The sequence below is a fragment of the Dicentrarchus labrax genome, unplaced genomic scaffold (genome assembly GCF_905237075.1).
Source record: "Dicentrarchus labrax unplaced genomic scaffold, dlabrax2021, whole genome shotgun sequence".
Classification (NCBI taxonomy): domain Eukaryota; kingdom Metazoa; phylum Chordata; class Actinopteri; family Moronidae; genus Dicentrarchus; species Dicentrarchus labrax.
In genome coordinates, this window is record NW_026136715.1 from 28,658,826 (window position 1) to 28,681,399 (window position 22,574).

At 39.4% G+C, this 22,574-nt stretch overlaps 1 protein-coding gene across 2 annotated transcripts in view; it reads left to right on the forward strand.

Moving 5' to 3' along the window:
• Positions 1–22,574, forward strand: part of slco4a1 (solute carrier organic anion transporter family, member 4A1) — a 59,713-nt gene that overhangs the window by 13,364 nt on the left and 23,775 nt on the right. Inside the window, exon 1 of one of the 2 annotated variants that reach the window (XM_051426019.1) lies at positions 14,405–14,692. The exons of the other annotated variant lie outside the window; for it this stretch is intronic. The gene's annotated coding sequence lies outside the window, so the exon portion shown is untranslated. Of the gene's footprint in view, positions 1–14,404; positions 14,693–22,574 lie in introns of those variants that run through there. 2 annotated transcript variants of the gene reach the window in all.

Sequence of the window (22,574 nt, forward strand, 5' to 3'; positions counted from 1 at the left end):
AACTATTTATGCCAGTGCACCAATGCGAATTTGTGAATCTTATCATCCCTAATACATATAATGGAATGCCTTTTAGGAAAGTATTATATATATGTGACCAGCCACGAGAAAACCAGCAACAAGTCTCCCGAGAGGCATTTTGAGTTATTTACAGATTCTGAAAGTGTAGTTTCTAAGCTTTCCAATGATGTGTAACACATGGAAATCTAATAACATTGAAGAAGTTGTGGCCATTTGAATGTATGCACATCTCAAAACCCTTTAGGGAGAAAACAGCCCTAGAACATTTGCAATTCTCACCTCAGGAAATTCTTACCCCCTCCCTATTCAATTCAATTCAATTCAATTTGATTTGTATAGCGCCAATTCATAACAGAAGTTATCTCAGGACACTTTTCAAATAGAGTAGGTCTAGACCGAACTCTTTAAAACATTATTTACAGAGACCCAACAGTACCACCATGAGCAAGCACTTGGCGACAAGGGCAAGGAAAAACTGCCTGTTAAAAGGCAGAAACCTAGGACAGATCCTTCGGCTCTAGGTGGGTGGTCGTCTGCCTCGACCAGTTGGGGTGAAAGAGAGAGAGAGAGAGAGAGAGAGAGAGAGAGAGAGAGACAGACAGACAGACAGACAGACAGACAGACAGGTGCACAGCAACAACAGTATTGGCAATGGCAATCTAGCAGGACCATTGCAGGAGGCTCCACCAGGATCGATAAGAACCTGCGAGACGAGAAAGCACAAGAACTCCGGGGAAGAAGTGAAGTTAGTAACATGCATTAATGAGACATGAATGAGTGCAGAAAGAGAGAGGAAGAGAGGAGCGCAGTGCACCATGGGAAATCCCCCGATAGTCTAGGCCTATAGCAGCATAACTAAGGGATGGTTCAGGACTCACCTGATCCAGCCCTAACTATAAGCTTTATCAAAGAGGAATGTCTTAAGCCTACTCTTGAATGTGGAGAGGGTGTCTGCCTCCCGAACCACAACTGGAAGCTGGTTCCACAGGAGAGGAGCTTGGTAACTGAAGGCTCTGGCTCCTGTTCTACTTTTTCCCTAGTCAACACAATGGTGCTCTTTTGCATCTCATTAAGATAAGCCCTACCCCCTACACTCAGTGACAGGTATCTGTTAGCCTGCAGGGCAGAAAGTATTGTAGTGGTTTGAACAATGGTTGTCAAAAGAAGTTATCATGTAGTTAATGTTGATGTAGTGTTATTTTCCTTAAGCACTTTAGTGGACTGATCAGAATTAGAAGGTACTTTATTGAAATGGAAATGCTTTTATTACAAAAAGCCACATCTACACATCTACAACCACATCTGTTTAAAACTCTGTAAAGCGCCATGAGACGTGTATTGTTTTGGTGCTCTATAAGTGAAATTAAATTGAAATTGAAATCTAGAAGTGCAGTGTAGATGGATCAGTCTGTTGCTGAATGAGCTCCTGTGGCTGATCAGCACATTGTGGAGAGGGTGTGAAGGAGAGTCCAATTATTTGATCCACGTCTGTTTCTCCAACTCCGAAGTAGCTGAAGAAGTGATGCATGTAGCTGATGACTTCATTGCTCCCCTTACTTGACGACATGCCTTCATCAATCAGGAAATTCACCTGTTCACAGGAGACACCAAAAAGGCCACATTTCCATGGAGTCAGGAAGTACATTGGCCCAGGCTGAAGAGGGTTTGAGGGAAAGTGTATCTGAAGAAGACAGATGGAGAGAGGGAAAGGGGATTAGATTAAATGAAAGACATTTGTGTCTATTCATAACTGTCTAATAAATATAGATATAGATTACTATATTGCTGCATTTGCACTATTATTAGGCTACTTATTCTCCATGCACTTTATTGTACAGTAACGCTTGCCGTGTGTGTCTGCTGCAAACCAAATCACCCTTCAAGGGACATTTAATAAAGTGAAGTAAATGATGTGTGATAAATAGTACCTGCTGTGCAAAATCAAAACTGTAATGCATCCTGATCTTCTTGCTTGCTGATGGGGAGGGTCCCAAAGACAACTTACAGCCAGCACGTCTTTCTGCAGGCAGCAGTCATCTCATTGTACACAGCCCTCTCTCAGGGCAAGATGATCGTGTTGCTTCTTGAACGCTTCAGACTTTCTATCATCTGGGAGGTTTGCACTTCGTACCAGCTGTTCGTTATTGTTTTGGCACAGCCAGCAGAGATCTGTACGTGGCCTGCAACTTCTGCTGTGTGGGAGAAGCTGGTTCCACAGTGCTTTGAAGCTTGATTTAGAAACTGCACGCTCATCTGAAAAGCAGATATTACTTATGATTAATTAAGTAATTTAATTTTAATTTAATTGCTAATAGTGCTTCACATTACTTCACATTACAAGCACTCAATTTGAAATCAATTTTTACACATACCAAGCTCCTTAGCAGACTTCACGTAGAGACGCCAAACTGAGGCCTTGGGCACATGGGTTGGCAACTTCACATACCAATCCCTATGCCCAGGATGTCGGCCAGGCAGCATGATGGCATTGTCTTCTGCATAGTTTTTTATAAATTCCACAACTCCGTTGATAATGCTGCGGCTAATGAACCTGGCTGGCCGTGGCTGTCAGTGCTTCTTCCTTAACCGTGGTCTTGCCCCATTCTCCTCAAAGTGTTTGATTGTATCAGTCAGGGTGTCTTTGCCAATTCTGAAAAGGGAAAACAAAGAAGTGTCACATCATGGGTCATGCTAACAGGCACCTTGTCACCTGACTCTGGGTGTATACATCCAAACTGTTCCTCAAGTAGGCTGGTTGCTAAAGCATTAGCATCACAGTCAATTCAAGCAATTCAAGCATTATTCAAATTAATAGCAGATACTCACATTACTAGCCAAAACCCCCCATTACAGCTTAATTTCGATGTGCATATCATTTTAAAACAACAGCCTACATTGTTATTAGCTAGCTCAGTACTAAGGTATAAACATGAAAACAGAAAACATGAGATTACAGTTTGTAATCCCTGTGACTTTGACTGCGACTTTGAATGAACACATAACGCAAAGGAGATAACTTGGATGTTAATGGAAACTCACCCCATAAGAAACTGAAAAGTATTCCTGCAGACTTCATTGCCTCCGATGGAATAAGTGGTCCGGGGGCGCTTTCTCTTCGTCTGGCTGTACATAAGCTCTGGAGAAAGTTTGTTGCTGCACAAATGTGTCCCAATGAGAGAGTTCTCCTTTCTTCTTCCATAGCATTTGCAGTCAAAGTTACAGATTTTCTCCATTTCGCTGTCTTTATCCTCTTCACATGTTACCGTAGATATAGCGTCTGATATCTTATGCTCCAGCTCCTCTGGTGCGAGGCCGAAAAAAATAACAAAAGCACGTGAATGGTCACAGGTAGCCAGTATGGAAATTACCTGTATCGCCGGACACGCCCAACGAAGCACCAGCATTTCTTGAAACTATACCCGATTTCAAACACAAAATGCATACTTTTAAGGCAACCAATACTGTTATCTGAAACATGGAGTGACTTCTTCATGATCTCAACTTGCACATTCTGTAAAAAAAACAAAAATCACTAATTTTGAAAAAAAACTATAGTTTCTTTGTTTATGTGAATTCCTCCCAGCCGACTTGTTGCTGGTTTTGCCGTGGCACGTCACATATATAATATGAAGTTTAAATATATATGGAATGACACTTAAATATATGGAATGAAATGTCACATGACCAAGGCACTGCGCCATCTTGTGTTTTCGATACTGGCCTAATATTATTCCATAAGGATGTTACTGCAAGAAGTGTGGGAGTGAGTGAGCCTGCACAGAATCTGTCAGAAGCAGACCTAACTAATGAAGAGATAATTTACACTGTAAATGCGGGCCAATATTCACGCTGTGACTGTACTGTAGCTGTATGTTTAAACACAATGCATAGGAAGCAGCAAAAGGTTTAATGTGGTTGTGAAGTCCCTGGAGCATCTGAAGGCATGGACGGATATGTAAAGTTGTCTCACCTAAAAACGACAGCAGGCTGCTACAATATAACCATACAGAGCTCTACACGCACCAGACTGGTTGGATATAACAGAATATTCTGCCTTTTATGAAGGAGACATCCGGTTACCACAGCGATTCATAGACTCATCCAATTTTCTGTTTTGGCAAACGTAGCGTCTCATGTTTTATCCGTGAAACACAATGCAATGCAATCGCTGTTGTGTAACATTAATTACTGAACTATATGAACATGTACGAGGTGAGATACATGATAATTATTACTAAAAGAGCGTCAGTCAGATTATAATATTATAATAATACAAGCGGTTTCACCAAATCAATGTATTTATTTCCATACAGTATTTAATAATCACCACCTGAGATTTATATTCACCTTTACCCAGCCCTTTTGCAGGTTGCGCTGCTGAACATACATGGACCAAATTAGAAGGTGTGCGTGGAGACGCCCATACAGTCTGTGCGCCTATAAGGGCACCATGCGCTTGGCATTAAGCGTGCAAATTATTAAACTAAGGGTGCAATGCATGTTTTTGCACCCTTGTAGAACCGGCCTGAATATAAAATGACTATAATTACGTAGTTTTAAAAACAAATTGCAATTAAAGAAATTAATAATAATAAAAAAAAGATATCAAAAGTCCGGTGGGGCATGTGCCCTTCCAGCTTGAATGGGCATGACTCGACTGTCTTGAAGCAACATAATAATAATATTATAGCACTAGTGCCTTAATTTAGATTTAATTCCATATATTCAGACTTTCATTCCATATATTCATTCAATAATTTATTGAACGCCATATAATATATATACATTTATTTTGACCCACGTCGGGGCCCCAAGTCAGGGCCTGCACGGTGGTCGCCCGCCACAGCCGCGCCACGTCATCCCACCCCCAAGATCTCATCACCGGAAGCTGAGGGAGACCGCTCTACGCTGTCATGCGTTTCAGACACCATGCAAAAGACTTGCGTTCAAAAAAAGTGCGTTCATAGCAAGACTATTCACTACAAAATGTGGAAATTCTGCTTTTTTGCTTGTCTCATCATGATACACATGCGTACAAGACAATACCTCAGCCTTTGTGCAAAGTTTCATGAGTTTTCGGGCATGTTTAGCCCCCCAAAAAGAGTTCAAATGTTAACACAAAAGCTGATTTTCGCTACGTCGCCATGGCAACATGGGTCTGCGAAAATTCTAAAGATTCATAAGATGTCATCATCATCGTCCCAAGAAACGTCTGATAGAATTTCAGCTAGATCTGGTCAATCTGCTGGAAGATATAAATAAAAGAATAAAATGACATTTCCTTTCACCACTAGGTGGCACAAGCACTATTATTGAATGTTATCACATAGAAGTGTTCAGGACGGGACTCTTATCAGACAAGTGAACTTTGGAGCCGATTGGACAATGTACACTCAAGTTATAGCAAATTTGTGTCTTCTGGCAGTATATCAAAGTTTGACGTCACGCCACGGACACGCCGATTAACAAAAACTCACCACAATCATGTGTCAGTCATTCCTGACTAAATTTCAGCAAGATCTGATCATCCTGCTAGGAGTAGAACATGGAAGTATAAAAAATATATTCAGGTTGGGACTTTTATCAAACATGTGAAGTTTCATTGAGATCGGATCATGTACTCAGAAGTGATGACAAATCCCTCTTTCCTGGCAAGTCGTTGAAATTCCACACCACGGGCACGTTGTGCGACGGAATGTCGTAAATAACACAACTTTTCATCATTAATGTCTGTGTCCAAATCTTCCCTAGGAGGAGTTTGTTCAAATACAACGTGTGCTAATTGTCAGAAGTGGCCGCTAAATCCAAAATGGCTGACTTCCTGTTGGGTTTGGGATATTGCGCCCACTAGATTTTTTGTTCGTCTGGTTAAGACCTACATGTGTACCACTTTTCATACTCATAAGTGAAATGTGCTGTTGGGGATGCTCAATAGGGGGCACTGTCGAACCTTTTTTCCACGCATTTTCCATGTCCGAGACCCACAGAATATAAAATTTTTCACCAGGCCTGACCACTTTGACAAATAAAAAGTTTTTTCGTATATGTTCAGGGGGGCAAAAATGCAGTCGAAGTGCTGAAAAATAATAATAAACATAGCAAAAACAATAGGGACCGAGCAAAAACAATATATATATAGTTAGTAAATAGTTACTCTACTACTGGGGAATATAATTATTTATTGTAATATTATTACTAGTAATGAGTTACAGTTGACACTGGTCGCGTGGCCTTGATTTTAAGGGGTGTAAGAACACTTATACACAGTTGGCCTATATCTTAGCTTTTCTTTCCTTTTTTGCTTAGACATTTTAAAGCGATTGTTATTTTTAATGTTTAAATTATCTTTTAAGGTATAACTTTGAATTTCTGAAAACAAGCTATATTCACAGAGCGTTCACTCTCTGATAAATAGCCTCATCCTGCTTTAGAAAAGTTCAAACAACAAAGTGCTACTAGAACAATGGTAAGAAAACACTGACTTTGTAAAGAAAAATAGTTTGTATCATTGTTGAAAATTAAGAAAATACAAAATACAGACAGACTGTAAACAACATAATGCACGCCAAAAACAGATACATAAACGTTTAAGACAAAAAAGAAACACTGCAAAAATAACATTTTGGTTATGTGAAATAATGTCGTGAGAAGGAAGGCGAGTTCCTGGAAAATTAGTGATTAAGTGACTCCCCCACTTCCTCCCTTCACATCTAAGCCACAGAGGCGGAACAGCCATGTACCTTTGAGGTCAGGGTTCCTGGTGCATTTAAAAAAAAAAAAAGTATGCCAGTCAGCATTCAGTCTTTGCACTTTCTTTGTTTTTTACGCAGTCCTCCTGAACCATCCCATTCTTTGAATGGGCAAAAGCCCTGTTGAGTGCAGCTTCATACATAGAGCATTAAGCTTTGCAGACAGCTTTGTAGGTCTGATCTTACAGGCACATGGATGTCTGCTTTTGAACCTTACAGACTATGCTAACGTGTCTAAAATCTAAGCTCCCTATTGGCTGACTCTCTAGGTCATTTCTTCCAGTTGGGTTCACCACCAACAGGAGGCAGCAAGGTCTGTGAGATGTAGGGCAGGACGTTGATGCATAGCTGACCATGCGTGTCTGCAGTCAGATTCATTCAGATGCTTTGTTTTGCATGTTGAAGTCAGCATTTGGCCACTGCTGTTATGATGATTTCAGTAAATTATCCAACCACACACTTAGCCACTTTGTATAATAATGCACAATTTCTAGAAATGTAGCATGTGATTACAAAAATGTTTGGACAACATTTTAAACTGAGAAATTAATAAATAAAAAAAACACCTGCCAAAAATTTAACAATGAAATAAAAAATAAAAATAGCTTGGCAAAACATTTTTGGATGTTGTGGATTAGCTAGACAGGTAGGCTAGTGCTTTATGTCCCTCTCGGCGATTGTAGTTTTTCAAAATGGCGGAACGACATGGAAGCCTCCATGGACTTGCCCGTCCAATGTACATACAGATAAGAAATTCTTCGCTGAGGAATCAGATCATTGGCAGAGGTAATTTTACACCAATGAGGACACATTTATGAATGAAGACATTGATTTTAGCTAATAAAATACTTAAAACACTACACAATGTCCCTTTAAGAAAAATAAATTAAGAAACAGCAAATAACAGTTATGTCACTGTTGGCCAGTTTTGCCAGGTGAAGAAAAAAGTTACTTTTTTCTGTGAAAATCGGTTTTAAAAAAAGTTTTTAAGGGTGTGTGTGTGTGTGTGTGTGTGTGTGTGTGTGTGTGTGTGAGTGTTGAGAGTGGTATCAACCTTATCTAATTCTCTGCCAGAAAGTGAGTAAGGCTATAAACAAACATCAACAACACTAAACTTCCAACTTGCAATTAAATTTTGGGATTAAAATCTACAAGTTGTAAAGTTTGAGTTAGAATAGTGTGCAAGAGCGCGGGTATAAACACAATGAGGCTGTTAAGGTAGACTAGTGAGTACATAAGTCTCCATGTTTTAATGTAACCACCATTTTAAAGAAGCGTAAAAGCTTCTAAATTCACACATGGGGTATATACATATTTTATGTTGTAGAACAAAACGTAAAAAAACTCTGAAGCTTGTGTACCATTTCAGATATCTAACAAAAAAACATTCAAAAAAACCCATTGACTTCATGGAGAGGGAACCGAAGGGGCTAAACTGCTAACTCATTTTGAGGTTTTAGGACTAATTCCTGCAGCACTCTATTGCTGTGGCTTTGGCCAAAGGCTCAGCTGCTGCTACATGAACAGCTTCCTTTTCCTTTTGACAGGTTGTGCTAGATACTCTTATCACTGACTTCCTCATAATAATCTCAGTACAGAATGATTTTAATGCCAAGCAAATATACTTGTATACTTGAGCTGTAGTTAAAGTAGAGTATGCAGTTGTTCAGCCAGAGTGTCTGCACTCCTGCCACCTTCTGTTCCTGTCTTTACTGTCATTTTGTTTTTGTGGAATCCTGAAAGCAGACGGAGTGAAGAGGAGAGAACAGACAATAGAGATGCTTCATTGCCACAGAGTTGAGGGGTAAATGAGCAGTGCTTTTCCTTATGCACTGTAAAAAAGAAAATCACAATTACATTTTTTTTGTATTTTTTAAAAACATGCAAATATTAATACAATGACAAAAATAGCCTGTGAATTTACATGTCTCATGTAAAATAATTAGAAAAATGTAAATAATACATTTGTAAAAACATTTTTTCACATAAAAAGAAAAGAAAATATATCTATACTGTTTATAAAATAGATTATACTGTTAAATTCAAGTTTAAGACTTTTAATGCATTTCTAAAATTATGTAAAATTAGTGACAGTTACCCGTAAAGAATTTGTTTGTTTTTGGTTATTTTACTGTAGTTTTTTGGCATTCCAGCTGCTGGAATATAACCTTTTAAAAAATGAATAAAAATTATAGCATGTCCACTTTGGTGGATGACTTGGTGGACTTTGGAGAACTGTCATGTCATCCGTCTTTACGGACAAGTCGATGGTGTGGACAGACAAGAATGTAAACTGCAATTTCACTGGTTGGCAGTGGCATACAAAAGTAATTCTGGTATTTTTAATACCGATAAACTGTATATCGCTAACTAACAAAATGCATAAGATATCCCTCCTTCACCACTATCTCATGCATGCTGCCATTTGCTAACTGTGAGGCTTCTTGAGGGCATATTCTAGATATATTCCAGCCAGGAATCACTGAGAGTCCAGCAATGAAAGCCTTGAAGCAGATGAACCATACATTTAGCTGAACCAGCATTTTAGATTTGGTCTGTAAAAGCCGGTGGTATTAAGTATCTAAGGAGGAACAGCTACCATGAAAAACAGAAGATGCATTGTGTATTGTAGTAAATGAGAGGAAGTTATGCTGCATTGTGACAGCACTGGTTGCCAAACCAGAGACACATGCACTCATGGAAACCGGCAGTGTAAAACACTAGTGTTCATATATGCAGCAGATGGAGATGATGTAAAGCCTGTTTTTATGAAAGGTTATAACCAAGTTAGAGATTATAGCTAAAGCTGCAGTAAGTAACTTTTATAAAAGTAACTTTTTGTCATATTTGCTGAAACTTTCACCATATCACAGTAGTACGTCAGATAATCTGTGAAATCAGGTTCCTCCTAGTGCTCCTAATGGTATTTACAAGAATCCACCAGACCTGAACTGGGGGAAAAAACACTCAGAGCCATGAAAGAAAGTTCATTTTAAAGTCTCATTCCCAGGTCGTCCAATACTGATGCTGTGAATGAGACTTAACACTCGACTATCTTCAAGCCACCAACCCAAAGTGTCTTTTCTATCTTTCGATTGGTTATTCTTGTTAAGACCTGGTAGATTCTTGCAAATGCCATTGGGAGCACTAGGAGGAGCCAGAGGAACCTCATTTTTAAGGGTTTTGATCAGTGATTTGAAATTGGATGGATCAGTACAGTCTCGGATTTGTTTGGGGAGAGAGTTCCAGAGGGAGGGGGCAGCAATGGAGAAGGCTCTGTCGCCCCGTGGACGATGCTTGGTCCTCAGTGGTGGAGATAGGAGGTTGGCATCAGAAGAGCGGAGGCTTAATCACACTCTTGACCTCGTTCTATCATATGGCATTTCAATTGAACATTTAATCTTTCTCCGTAATCCTTTTTTATCTGACCATCATTTACCAGATGTCTATCTGACAGTGCTGTAGCAAAATGTATATATACAGCAAAATCTGTATTTAAATACTCCTTTGATTACCTTAGTCCCTCCCAAATTGATCATCTTGTTAATAGTGCTGCAGGTTACTGCGAACAACACTCGACTGTGTTGCCCCTCTAAAAAAGAAAATATTAAAACATAGGAGGCTAGCGTCGTGATATAATCAGTAAAAGTAGAACAGGAGCCAGAGCCTTCAGTGACCAAGCTCCTCTCCTGTGGAACCAGCTTCCAGTTGTGGTTAGGGAGGCAGACACCCTCTCCACATTTAAGAGTAGGCTTAAGCAGGCATGAAAACGGGTCAGGGGTGAAAAAGGTAAGAAGGATATTACCCCTCTATGGGCATGCTCCCCCGGAAGAAAATTTTGAATATTCCATATTTTAAAGCATCAATCTGATTCATTTTGAAATGCATTTTTTGCCAACCTGGGGAGAGCTGGAGAAACTTAACTTCAGCCATGAGTCAAAAATATTATGGCCTCCTTACTAAGTATTATGCAAGCCATTGTCAGCCAGCCTGTCCCTGGGTCTAACATTTACAGTATATGAGGCACAATGTGGCTTAATGCATAACCCCCACAAGAGATGGTGGACATGCTGTAGTTTAACTTGTCTACTCTTCCATCATGAATGACAACCAATACAATGTTAGGTAATTCAGATTTTAATACATTTTATTATTTCTTTTTTGTGATTTACTGTTAGCTATACAAGCTAGCTGCTCTTTAGTAACAAATCTAGCTAATGTTAGGCTAACGTTTACGGTAGCGTTAGCTAATAATTTTCCACCGGAGCTTTAGCTGGCTAACGTTGCGTTTACAATTCATCAAGCTGTAGCTAATGTTAGCTAAGCCAATATCAACAGAGCCCCTGGGTAACTCTTCGTTATACCAGAAAATATTAAAACACGAGGAAGCGAACGCTTGTAAACCAATCAGGTAATGGTATTCCCCCCCGACCTCCCAGAGAAAGAAACTGGTGATGCAAGGCCCTTCACACTAATATTTATGCACTCTTCTGCCCGAGTTACAGAATCTCTGGTACCTACATCCCCCCCGCCCGTAACTTAACTAAATGGAACTCGTACAATTAACTTAATTTACTCAAGTCACGTTAACAATAAATACTTGAGTTACATCTACTCCAATCAAATATCTTGATTCTTAAATTGTTTAAGGCAATCGGTTTTCTCAAACAGTTTGAGTTGAACTAACTCATCCAGTTTTACAGTGTATGTTACATCAGCATCATAACATGCGCAGGGGTCAATGAGGTCAAATGCACAATGCTGCTAGAGTTTAATTTCGTATACTCTACTTTAAAGGCACACTATGCAAGATTTTTACCTTAATATAACAGCTTCAAAGTCATTTTGATGGTAAACAAACTTAGACGAATCTCCCGATAGAAAAGCAGGAGAGGGACGCCGTTGCATACCTCGTGAGAATCACAAATTCTTTACGGCGCGCGTCACATTCAGCGACATAAGATTCAGCCTCAATGGAAGACACTAGCAGGCATTCACTCAGACGTTACCTGGTCAGTAGACATCTTCGGAGTCTATCTTTGCCTGTTCGATGTCCGACGCTTCCATCCTACTGAACATGTACCAGTATACAGGGGGGAGGGGATCAGGCTGTGAGTGCAGAGACGCAGAGCCGTATATAGAGAGGGCTCTGGTGAGTGGTATTTACGACAGTACACGTTAAATACAAGTACTCCGCAGCGACTCTCGGGGTAGCTGTTTGACAAAACCGGAAAACTGCATAGTATGCCTTTAATATGGTACTGTTGGGTCTCTGTAGATGTTATAAGGAGTTCGGTCTAGACCTGCTCCATTTGAAAAGTGTCCTGAGATAACTTCTGTTATGAATTGGCGCTATACAAATAAAATTTAACTGAATTGTATTGAACTGAATGTTCAAAGAGCTGGTTCTTGGAATTGCATCATTGCTCAAATCAGCCCATCTACAGTACTAAGGATTATTCTACAGTCATGGTTTCCATCCAGTAATGACTACTCCTAGCAGTGTGTGCAGGTGTCTTTGAGCATGATTGACAGTTAGTTTAAGCCTCATGTAAGCCTCATTTAAGCCTTAGATGTGTAAAAACCACACAAGAGGCCTGTCCTTGATACTTCAAACACCTTTGTTTACTGCAAAGGAGGAAAGACTCCCCAGTCCAAAGCAAATAAGTTTCTGCTGTGAAGATAAAGGACCCGGTAGGTAGGGCAGAGACTGGTGCTTATTAATATATTACAGCTCCCTGCTCTGATCTCACTTTGAAAACAGAAATGAAAAGGCGAGATAGAGAATTTGATAGGAATGAAATAAGAAGATTTTCATTGCTTTGTTTGATTCATAAGCAGGCAGGGACAGAAAAACAAACAGGAGGGATTTAACATTCCCATAGTGCATTGTTAGCAGAGTGCCCTGGTTCAACTTTCAAGACACTCCCACCTCTAGTCATACCATCATCACCTGATAGTGATCCATTCACTCCTCCCTCAGCCCAACTTCCATGACGCCTTATAAAGCTCTCACACTGTAAATTGTAAAATAACAGTAATATTCCGGCAGCTGGGGCGCCAAAAATACTGTGAAATAACAGAAAATAACAGATTTTTAACTTTAAAACAATGAAATCACCTATAAATGCAGGAGGACCCTGCTGCTTTTTATGTGAAAAAAAGGAAATGTACTTTAAATAAGCAGTAATTTTATGATTATTTGCAGTTACAGATTTTTCAAGTTAATTTACATTAGACATGTAAATTCACAGGCTATTTTTGGAATTTTATTAATATTTCCATGTATTTAGAAAATACAAGAAAAATCTATAAAATTAACTGGAAAACCTTATGAACGTACAGATCTTCTTCTGCAGTGAACTGGGTACCAGAGAATTCCTCTCAGTCAGACCGAGGACAGCAACCAAGCTCTAACTTCATCTGGCCATCCATCAGCCTGTCAGTTAAACATAATAAGATTTTAATTGGATTTTATGCTCTGGCTTCCCTCCCAAACCTTATTATTCCTACTTATCATGAGCGATCAGCTGAATAGACAACAGCTCACAGCAGCACGGTCGGATAGTCCTATTCATTTTCTGTTGTTCAGCAAACAGCTTTGCTTGTCAGGACCTTCTGGTATTCAGTGCTCTGTGATGTTCATGCAGAATAATGAGTTGGAGTAGCTCGCCACCAATCGTTTTACAGACTGCTTTATAGTGTCAGTGCTGAAAAAGTCCTTGAAAAAAAAGAGCACTGGAAGGGAGAGAGTGTTTCATTATGTGCAAAATTAACATACATTTTCATTAATAAATTGTAAGATTGGCTGTCCCTTTTCCTTTACAGTAGAGCCAATGTGATATTAGTGCAAAGGTAAAATGATGTTTGTAAATCCTGTAACATACTCTAAAGCTGCAGTATTTCATTTTTATAAAGACTTTTTGTCATATCTGCTGAACTTGCACTATATGCAGTAGTACACAAGACAGATAATCTGTGAAAAAATCAGTTTCCTCTAGCTCCTCCTAGAGCACCTAATGGCTTTTGCAAGAATCCACCAGGCAACTTTATTGTAGTGAGACCATTGTTTGAAACTTGACCTCTAAAATGATGACCTCTAGGATAATTACAACTGCATGCAACACTAACTAGAGACCGAGGGTATCTAGAGAATGAATAGATACCATTTTGAGGACTTTTAAGTTGTGTTGTGTTGTGATACTGTAATGTTGACAGACATGCTTCATGCCACCCCCTGGCCAACTTGTACCACCCCAGTCAAAAAAGTATGGACCTGCGCCTGTCAGTCAGAACCTCGCTCAACTTTCTCTCTTCCTGTACTAAGATATGCTATGTGCAAGGCTAATCTTGTAATGTTAGCTAAATGCCTCCACACATTACCTCTCAAATAGTTGTTATCTATTCAGCGTGGCTCACTGGTTTTCCGCATTTTGTGTAACAGGGCACGCAATTCAGATAAGTAATTTTATTACAGATTGAATATTTTCTTTCTCCCCACATTTGAAACTCTGTTTGAATAAAAAGCGACAGGTATAATAGAAATGCATTTTTTGTGTGTGTGTGTGTGTGTGTGTGTGTGTGTGTGTGTGTGTGGAAAGACGGAGGCACAGGTGATCAAACAGTACAGTCTACCTACAGTGGAAGGCAGCAAAGCGCCAGTAACAGTGAGCAGTTATCTCTGTGGATTATGTGGACCGGGAGCACTCCCCTCCCTCCAGACTAACTGCAGTCTGATGGGGTGTGTGATTGTGCGGGTGTGCGGCCTCAGTGCTGGACTATAAGAGGCTTTGGAGACAGGCTTAGGACGTAGCATGGATACCTCTGTTTGACGCTCCATCTTTGTTTCACCATTTTACCTCCTCTGTCTATTTTTTTCATTTTGCCACCGGACCTGTTGATTATCATGAGAGGGAATGGAGGTAGGAGGCTGAATAGAGTTCATCTATGATTTGGTTTATATTTTATATATAAGCTTGGTGTTTGTAATGGAGTTGAATTTATATGGGTGATTATATTATTAATAGGGGTTACTAATTAATACCATTATACTTTTAAAGCCTGAATGCTGTTGTTAATGTGAGGAAGTACAATATAGAGGTACTTTGTAGGTTTTAAACACTGGATGCACAAATGAAGGCTGAAAGTGTCTTAATTTTGTAGGTGTGTCATTCAGTACAAATTATGTTTCATACACTGAAGTCATGTCTGACTCAAGAGTCAAGAGTTTCATAGAGTTCTCTTCATTACGCTTAAGATTGAAATATCTATGTACAGCAGTATGTCCATTGCTGTGAGATTGTCATTGTCATTGTCATCAGCTAACATGCTTACTTCCGTTCATTTTATGAGGAAATGAGTCCTGATGGAAGAAATGTTTTTCTACTTCTTTTTTTGGGTCATTGGCATTGTTATAGCACCTCAGCCACAGTAGTTTACTTAGATGGAATGTCAAAGTCAGGTTATGTGTGGCAAACATTGACAGACGAGCATGATTGTTATTCAAATAACTAACAGCTTTTAAAGGGAATGTTTAAATTTATTAACTCCAACAATTTAAGCATGAAAAAAATAGTACAAGTAACTTATTTTTTTGTTAAGGTAAGGCAAATTAAGTTAATCATACTCAAAACTACTAAGTATATTACACTCACATGCGGCATCTTTCCAAACCTATTAAAAATGTGTTAACAGAATTTATCTGAATAAAGTCAGACTAACTTGAATGCATCTTCTTTATACAAATGTTTCCACCTAAATTGAATCTACTCCACTAAAGCAAATAATTAAATTACCTGTCAATATAGCTGACGTACAATAAAAAACAATTTATTTAATTGATTATCAAAATAGTAGCCAATTAGTTTTTTCATATTTGATTTGGGTTTCCTGGGAATGAATGACTACAATATTTTTGGAGGATTAAGTTATGTTACTTATCTTATTTAAATATGCTGTTAGGACGGCAAGAAGAAGATGGCACAAAGTCAGGGTGCGAACTACAGGGGAGCCAGGGGGGCTTGACTCCTCATAAGAAGACATGAGCTCTGCTAAATAACATGATTTGTGAAGTTTTGGAAAAATTGATAATATGCTATTTCATTTTGGTATCTTCAGAATCATGGATTATGTGTAAAACTAAGTATTGATTGAATAACTGGCATGCATGCTATTGTTGCCATCACCATCGAAGTTTGGCAGCAAAATATAATAAACTTAGCTTACTTTAATTGAAATGGTTTGTTAAATGTAGAAAACTGAATAAATTCAACTTAAGAGGTAACATTTTTATATAAAGAAATTGCAGTTAATTTGGTCTTCTGACACGTTCTATTAACACAATTTAAATACGTTTGAGGAAATGCTGCATATGAGTGTATATTAATATATTTACTAGTTTTAAGTTTAATCAACTTATAAATGTAAATGGTAAATGGACCTGTACTTGTATAGCGCCTTTCTTGTCTTCCGACCACTCAAAAAACTTTTACACTACATTACACATTCGCTCAGTGATGGCAAAGCCCATCAAACAGAAATGAACAAATTCATACACATTCACACACTGATGCACAGCACCAGGAGCATTCGGGGTTCAGTATCTTGCTCAAGGATACTTCGACACCTGGTGGGAGGAGCCTGGGATCGAACCAACAACCTTCTGATGACCCACTCTGCCACTGAGCCACAGCCGCACCTTTAATTGGTACAATTAACGTAATTTACCCAAGTAACCTTAACACATACTTGAGTTACTTGTACTCAATTCAAATATTATTTCATACTCATGCTCCCCTTAAAGCCACAGTATAGTTCACACACTGGACATAATGTAAATGTCTGTTAGTTATATCTGGCCTGAGCTGCAGTAGGTAAGTTTTATAAAAAATTACTTTTTGTCATATTTTCTGAAATTTTAACTCTATCCTGACAGTAGTACATGAGACAGTTAAACTGTGAACAAATCAGGTTCCTCTGGCTCCTCCTAGTGCTCCTAATGGCATTTGCATGAATCCGCCAGGCCCGAACAAAAGCAACCAATCAGATAGTTAATCGTTGAGTCTCCCTCCCAGGTCGTCAAATATCAATGCTGGGAACGAGACTAAACAATGTACTATCATCAAGCCACCAGCCCAAAGCGTCTTTCTATCTTTCTTGGCTCTTATTGGTTGTTTTCATGCAGGCCCGGTAGACACAAATGCCATTAGTAGCACTACGAGGAGCCAGAGAAACTGACCATTTTGATAATTGTTTTTTTTATATCTGATTGAGATTTCACGACATAGGAATGAGACTCAACAATTGTCTTTCTTTGCTCTGATTGGTTGTTTTTGTCCAGGCCTGGTGGATTCTTGCAAATACTATTAGGAGCACTAGGAGGAGCCAGATTATCACAGTTTCTGTCTCATGCACTACTGTCAGAGTACAGTGAAAGTTTCAGAAAATATGACAAAAGTTACCTACTGCAGCTTTACAAGAAAAAGTTACCTCGGATTGTGTCAATACGCAGAAACTTTACTTGGATAATGTCCATACTTTATCTACTATTATGAGTGTGTCCCAAAATGCCCGAATTTGTCAAATGAAATTTTGTTATACAACATCCAGATCTGCACATTGTCTTTTTAATGTTTGTGTTAATAAAAGCTGTGATCTGTGTTTGTGCTAGCTGGAGCAGAGAGTGCTACTTATGGTTCATTACCCGTGTGTCATTTGAGATTTTATAGGTTGTGTGTGTAAGCGTGTGTGCAAGTACTGATAATAATTTCTCTGTGGATTGTGTTGGTAATTAAAATGTGCCAGAGGAATCCGATCTCTCCACTGTTGTGCACAGGAGACACCAGCACGGAATTAATACTCATGTCAGTGTGTGTATATGCAGGGGCAGATCTAGAGGGTGGCCTAAAATAATGCTTTTTTTTTTCTTTTTCCTTTTCTCTTTATTTCTGCTAGGCTTTTACACAATGGGTTTACAATAAAGTAATTATTACCATTACAACAATAACACGTGACAGCGACAAAAGTATCACAAACAAACAAAACATGACAAACCAACAAAACAAAACAAACAAACTTTGGGGGGGGGTCGCAGTGCATAGGCAAGTAATTTGGAGTATAGAACGACGTAACCTTCTGCATACTGCACAGAAAAAATTAAACAGGACAAAAGTATCTGTGTGCTTGTACACCGAGGAAGGATCTTATGCTGACCCAGAGCTCGCTTGTATCCTCATCTAACTCCCTAAGGATGGAGGTGGCTCTTTCCATGCTTATGAGAAAAAGGAATTCCTCCAGCCATTCTATCTCTGGAGAAGCAGGAGGGTTTCCTCACCTTCCAATTCATTAAAATCATACGCTTTGTTGAAAGGCATGCAAGGGATACCACTCTTTGGTGTTTATTGCTTTGGATATTCTCAGCACGGGCCCCGAGCAGGCATGTTATAGGGGAAAGCTGAAGGTCAACTTTGAGGATCCCTGACAGGAAATGTGCCACCTCTCTCCATAGGGACTCAATGACTGGGCAGTGCCATAGCATATGGAGGAGCGTTCCCTCTTCTCCACATCCATGCCAACATTGAGCCTCTGGTCCATCTTTTTTAGTCTGACCGGAGTTAGATATGCCCTATGCATTATCTTCATCTGTATTACTCTATATCTTACGCATTTGCTCATATTAATTGAGTTCCTCCACAAGCTATCCCATTCAGAAGATGACAAATTAATTCCCAGATCTTGCTGCCACTGCAATTGAGTCGAGGTATTGCAGTTGGGGGAGGAAAGGCATAAAAGCCTATAAAGTTTGGATACCACTCCTCTCCCATGGGTGATAGCCTCCAACTTCTCATCCAACTCCTTGTGGCAACCGATGGCACTGCCCGGCATTGACAATCTGTTTAAATTGGCTTTAAGTTGTAGGTATGTTAAAAAAGAGCTGCTACTCAGTCCAAAATTTGCCTTGAGCGCAGTTAGTGGAAGCATTGAACCATCCCTCAGCACTTGGCTGAGCCTATGTATATTCAGATTCTGCCATGCTTTATCAGATAATGGGTTCCCACCTGTTGATAATAAAGGATTGTTCCATAGGGGACACGAGGGGAGGGAAATTCCACTGGTGCCTAAATTACTATGTATCTTTTTCACAATGTCGCATGTAAATTTAATGATTGGATTCTCTAATTTAGATGGAAATTTCGGGCAATACCATAGTGAAGGTAAAGAAATGGACCTGTTGTTTTCCATAATTAATTCCCTCTCAAGCCAATCCCAAGTACCTCTGGTTGAGATATCATTGTAGCCCCAAGAGAGTGGAAATCTCGCATTGTATGAAAGATAATACAGAAATACATCTGGGACACCTAACCCACCTTGGGATCTCAATTTGGAGAGCTTTTTACGGTTTATTTTTGGTTTCTTATCTTTCCATAACAAGCTGGTGAATAAAGCCTCAATCACTTTAAACCAGCCCTGAGGAAATTGCATTGGGAGGGCAGCAATGATGTAGGTTAATCTCAGTAGAATATTAGTCTTTATTATCTCTGCTCTGCCCCATAGTGACAGTGGGAGAGTCGTCCATCTTTTGATGTCTTCACGAATCGTTCTTAGGAGGGTAGGATCATTAAGATCAAAAATTTTAGAAACTGGCGATCTGATGGTTATTCCTAAATATTCAATTCAATTCAATTCAATTTTATTTGTATAGCGCCAATTCATAACAGAAGTTATCTCAGGACACTTTTCAAATAGAGCAGGTCTAGACCGAACTCTTTAACATTAATTACAGAGACCCAACAGTACCACCATGAGAAGCACTTGGCGACAAGGGCAAGGAAAACTGCCTGTTAAAAGGCAGAAACCTAGGACAGATCCTCCGGCTCTAGGTGGGTGGTCGTCTGTCTCGACCAGTTGGGGTGAGAGAGAGAGAGAGAGAGAGAGAGAGAGAGCGACAGACAGACAGACAGGTGCACAGCAACAACAGTATTGGCAATGGCAGTCAAGCAGGACCATGGCAGGAGGCTCCACCAGGATCCATGAGAACCTGCGAGACGAGAAAGCACAAGAACTCCGGGGAAGAAGTGGAGTTAGTAACATGCATTAAAGGGACATGAATGAGTGCAGAAAGAGAGAGGAAGAGAGTAGCTCAGTGCACCATGGGAAATCCCCGATAGTCTAGGCCTATAGCAGCATAACTAAGGGATGGTTCAGGACTCACCTGATCCAGCCCTAACTATAAGCTTTATCAAAGAGGAATGTCTTAGCCTACTCTTGAATGTGGTGAGGGTGTCTGCCTCCCGAACCACAACTGGAAGCTGGTTCCACAGGAGAGGAGCTTGGTAACTGAAGGCTCTGGCTCCTGTTCTACTTTTAGAGACTATAGGAACCACAAGTAGCCCAGCATTCAGAGAACGTAGTGTTCTAGTGGGGTAATAGGGTACTATGAGCTCTTTAAGATATGAAGGGGCCTGACCATGAAGAGCTTTATAGGTGAGGAGGAGGATTTTAAATTCAATTCTACATTTTATAGGGAGCCAATGCAGAGTAGCTAGTACAGGAGAGATGTGATCTCTTTTCTAGTTCCTGTCAGTACTCGTGCTGCAGCGTTCTGAATTAATTGGAGCGTTTTAATGGACTTGTTGGGGCAACCTGATAATAAAGAGTTGCAGTAATCCAGCCTTGAAGTAACAAATGCATGGATTAGTTTTTCTGCATCTGTCTGTGATAGTATGTGTCTAATTTTTCTAATATTACGTAATGAAAGAAGGCAGTCCTAGGGTCTGCTTTATGTGGGAGTTAATGACAAATCCTGATCAAAGATAACTCCAAGATTCCTGACAGTGGTGCTAGAGGCCAAGTTAATGCCATCTAGAGTGACTATATCTTTAGACAATGAGTCTCTAAGGTTTTTGGGGCCAAGAACAAGAATTTCGGTTTTTCTGAGTTTAACATCAGAAAATTGCAGGTCATCCAGGTTTTATGTCCTTAAGACATGTTTGTAATTTAGATAATTGATTAATTTCATTGGGTTTGATTGATAGATATAACTGCGTATCATCTGCATTACAGTGAAAGTTAATGGAGTGATTCCTAATAATGTTGCCTAAAGGGAGCATATATAAAGTAAATAGTATTGGTCCAAGTACAGAACCTTGTGGAACTCCATGACTAACTTTAGTATTTATGGAGGATTCATCGTTAACATGTACAAACTGAGAACGATCTGATAAGTATGACTTAAACCAGGTTAGGGCAGTTCCTTTAATGCCAATTTGATGCTCAAGTCTCTGTAAAGAATATCATGGTCAATGGTGTCAAATGCAGCACTAAGATCTAATAATACAAGTACAGAGACAAGTCCATTGTCAGAAGCAGTCAGAAGGTCATTATTAACTTTAACCAGAGCTGTCTCTGTGCTATGATGAGCTCTAAATCCTGACTGAAAATCCTCAAATAAACTATTGTTATGTAGAAAGTCACACAACTCTTTGGCGACTACTTTCTCCAGAATCTTAGAGAGGAACGGGAGGTTAGAAATCGGTCTATAGTTGGCTAAAACCCCTGGGTCAAGAGTGGACTTTTTAAGAAGGGGTTTAATTACAGCTACTTTAAAGGACTGTGGTACATATCCTGATAATAAAGAAAGATTAATCATATCCAGTAAAGAAGTGCCAATTAAGGGAACAACTTCTTTAAGCAGCCTAGTTGGGATCGGGTCTAACAGACAGGTTGATGGCTTCGATGAAGAAATGATTGAAGTTAACTGATGAAGATCGATAGCAGAAAAACAGTCTAAATATACATCTAAGTTTACATTGACAGAAGTCCCTGAACTTGGAGAGCCACTGATAACTGTTGATGGCAGTTGGTGATTAATTTTTTCTAATAGTAATAATTTTGTTATAGAAGAAGCTCATGAAGTCATTGCTACTTAAGTTTATGGGGATATGTGGCTCGATAGAGCTGTGACTCTCTGTCAGCCTGGCTACAGTGCTGAAGAGGAACCTAGGGTTGTTCTTATTTTCTTCTATTAGTGCTGAGTAATAGGCTCCTCTGGCATTACGGAGGGCCTTTCTATAAATCTTAAGATCATCTTGCCAATTTGAGAGATATTCTGATAATTTGGAAGAGCGCCATTTCCTTTCAGATTTCCTAGCTATTTGCTTTAACTGGCGGGTTTGGTGGTTATCCAAGGTGCTAGTCTCCTATGTTTTAATAATTTCCTTTTATAGGAGCGATAGAGTCTAATGTTGATCGTAGTGAGCCTGTAGCACTATCGACAAGATTATCAATTTCAGAGGGACTAAAGTTGTTATAGGACTCTGTTAAATTCAGACATGGCATTGAATTAAACACTGAAGGAATCTCCTCCTTAAATTTGCTACAGCACTGTCAGATAGACATCTGCTGTGGGAAGTTTTGCCTAATGGCTTATAATCTAATAGTATGAATTCAAAAGTTACTAAATAATGGTCAGATAGGAAGGATTATGTGGGAAGACTATTAAATGTTCAATATCAATGCCATAGGATAAAACAAGGTCAAGAGTGTGATTAAAACAATGAGTTGGTTTTTTACACTCTGACAGAAGCCAATTGAGTCTATTAATGATATAAATGCATTACTAAGGCTGTCATTGTCAACATCCACATGATTATTAAAATCACCTACAATAATTACTTTATCTGATTTAAGGACTAAGCTTGATAGAAACTCTGAAAATTCAGATATAAAATCAGAGTACGGTCCAGGAGCGCGGTACACTATAACAAATAGAACTGGCTGCAGTGTTTTCCAGTTTGGGTGAGAAAG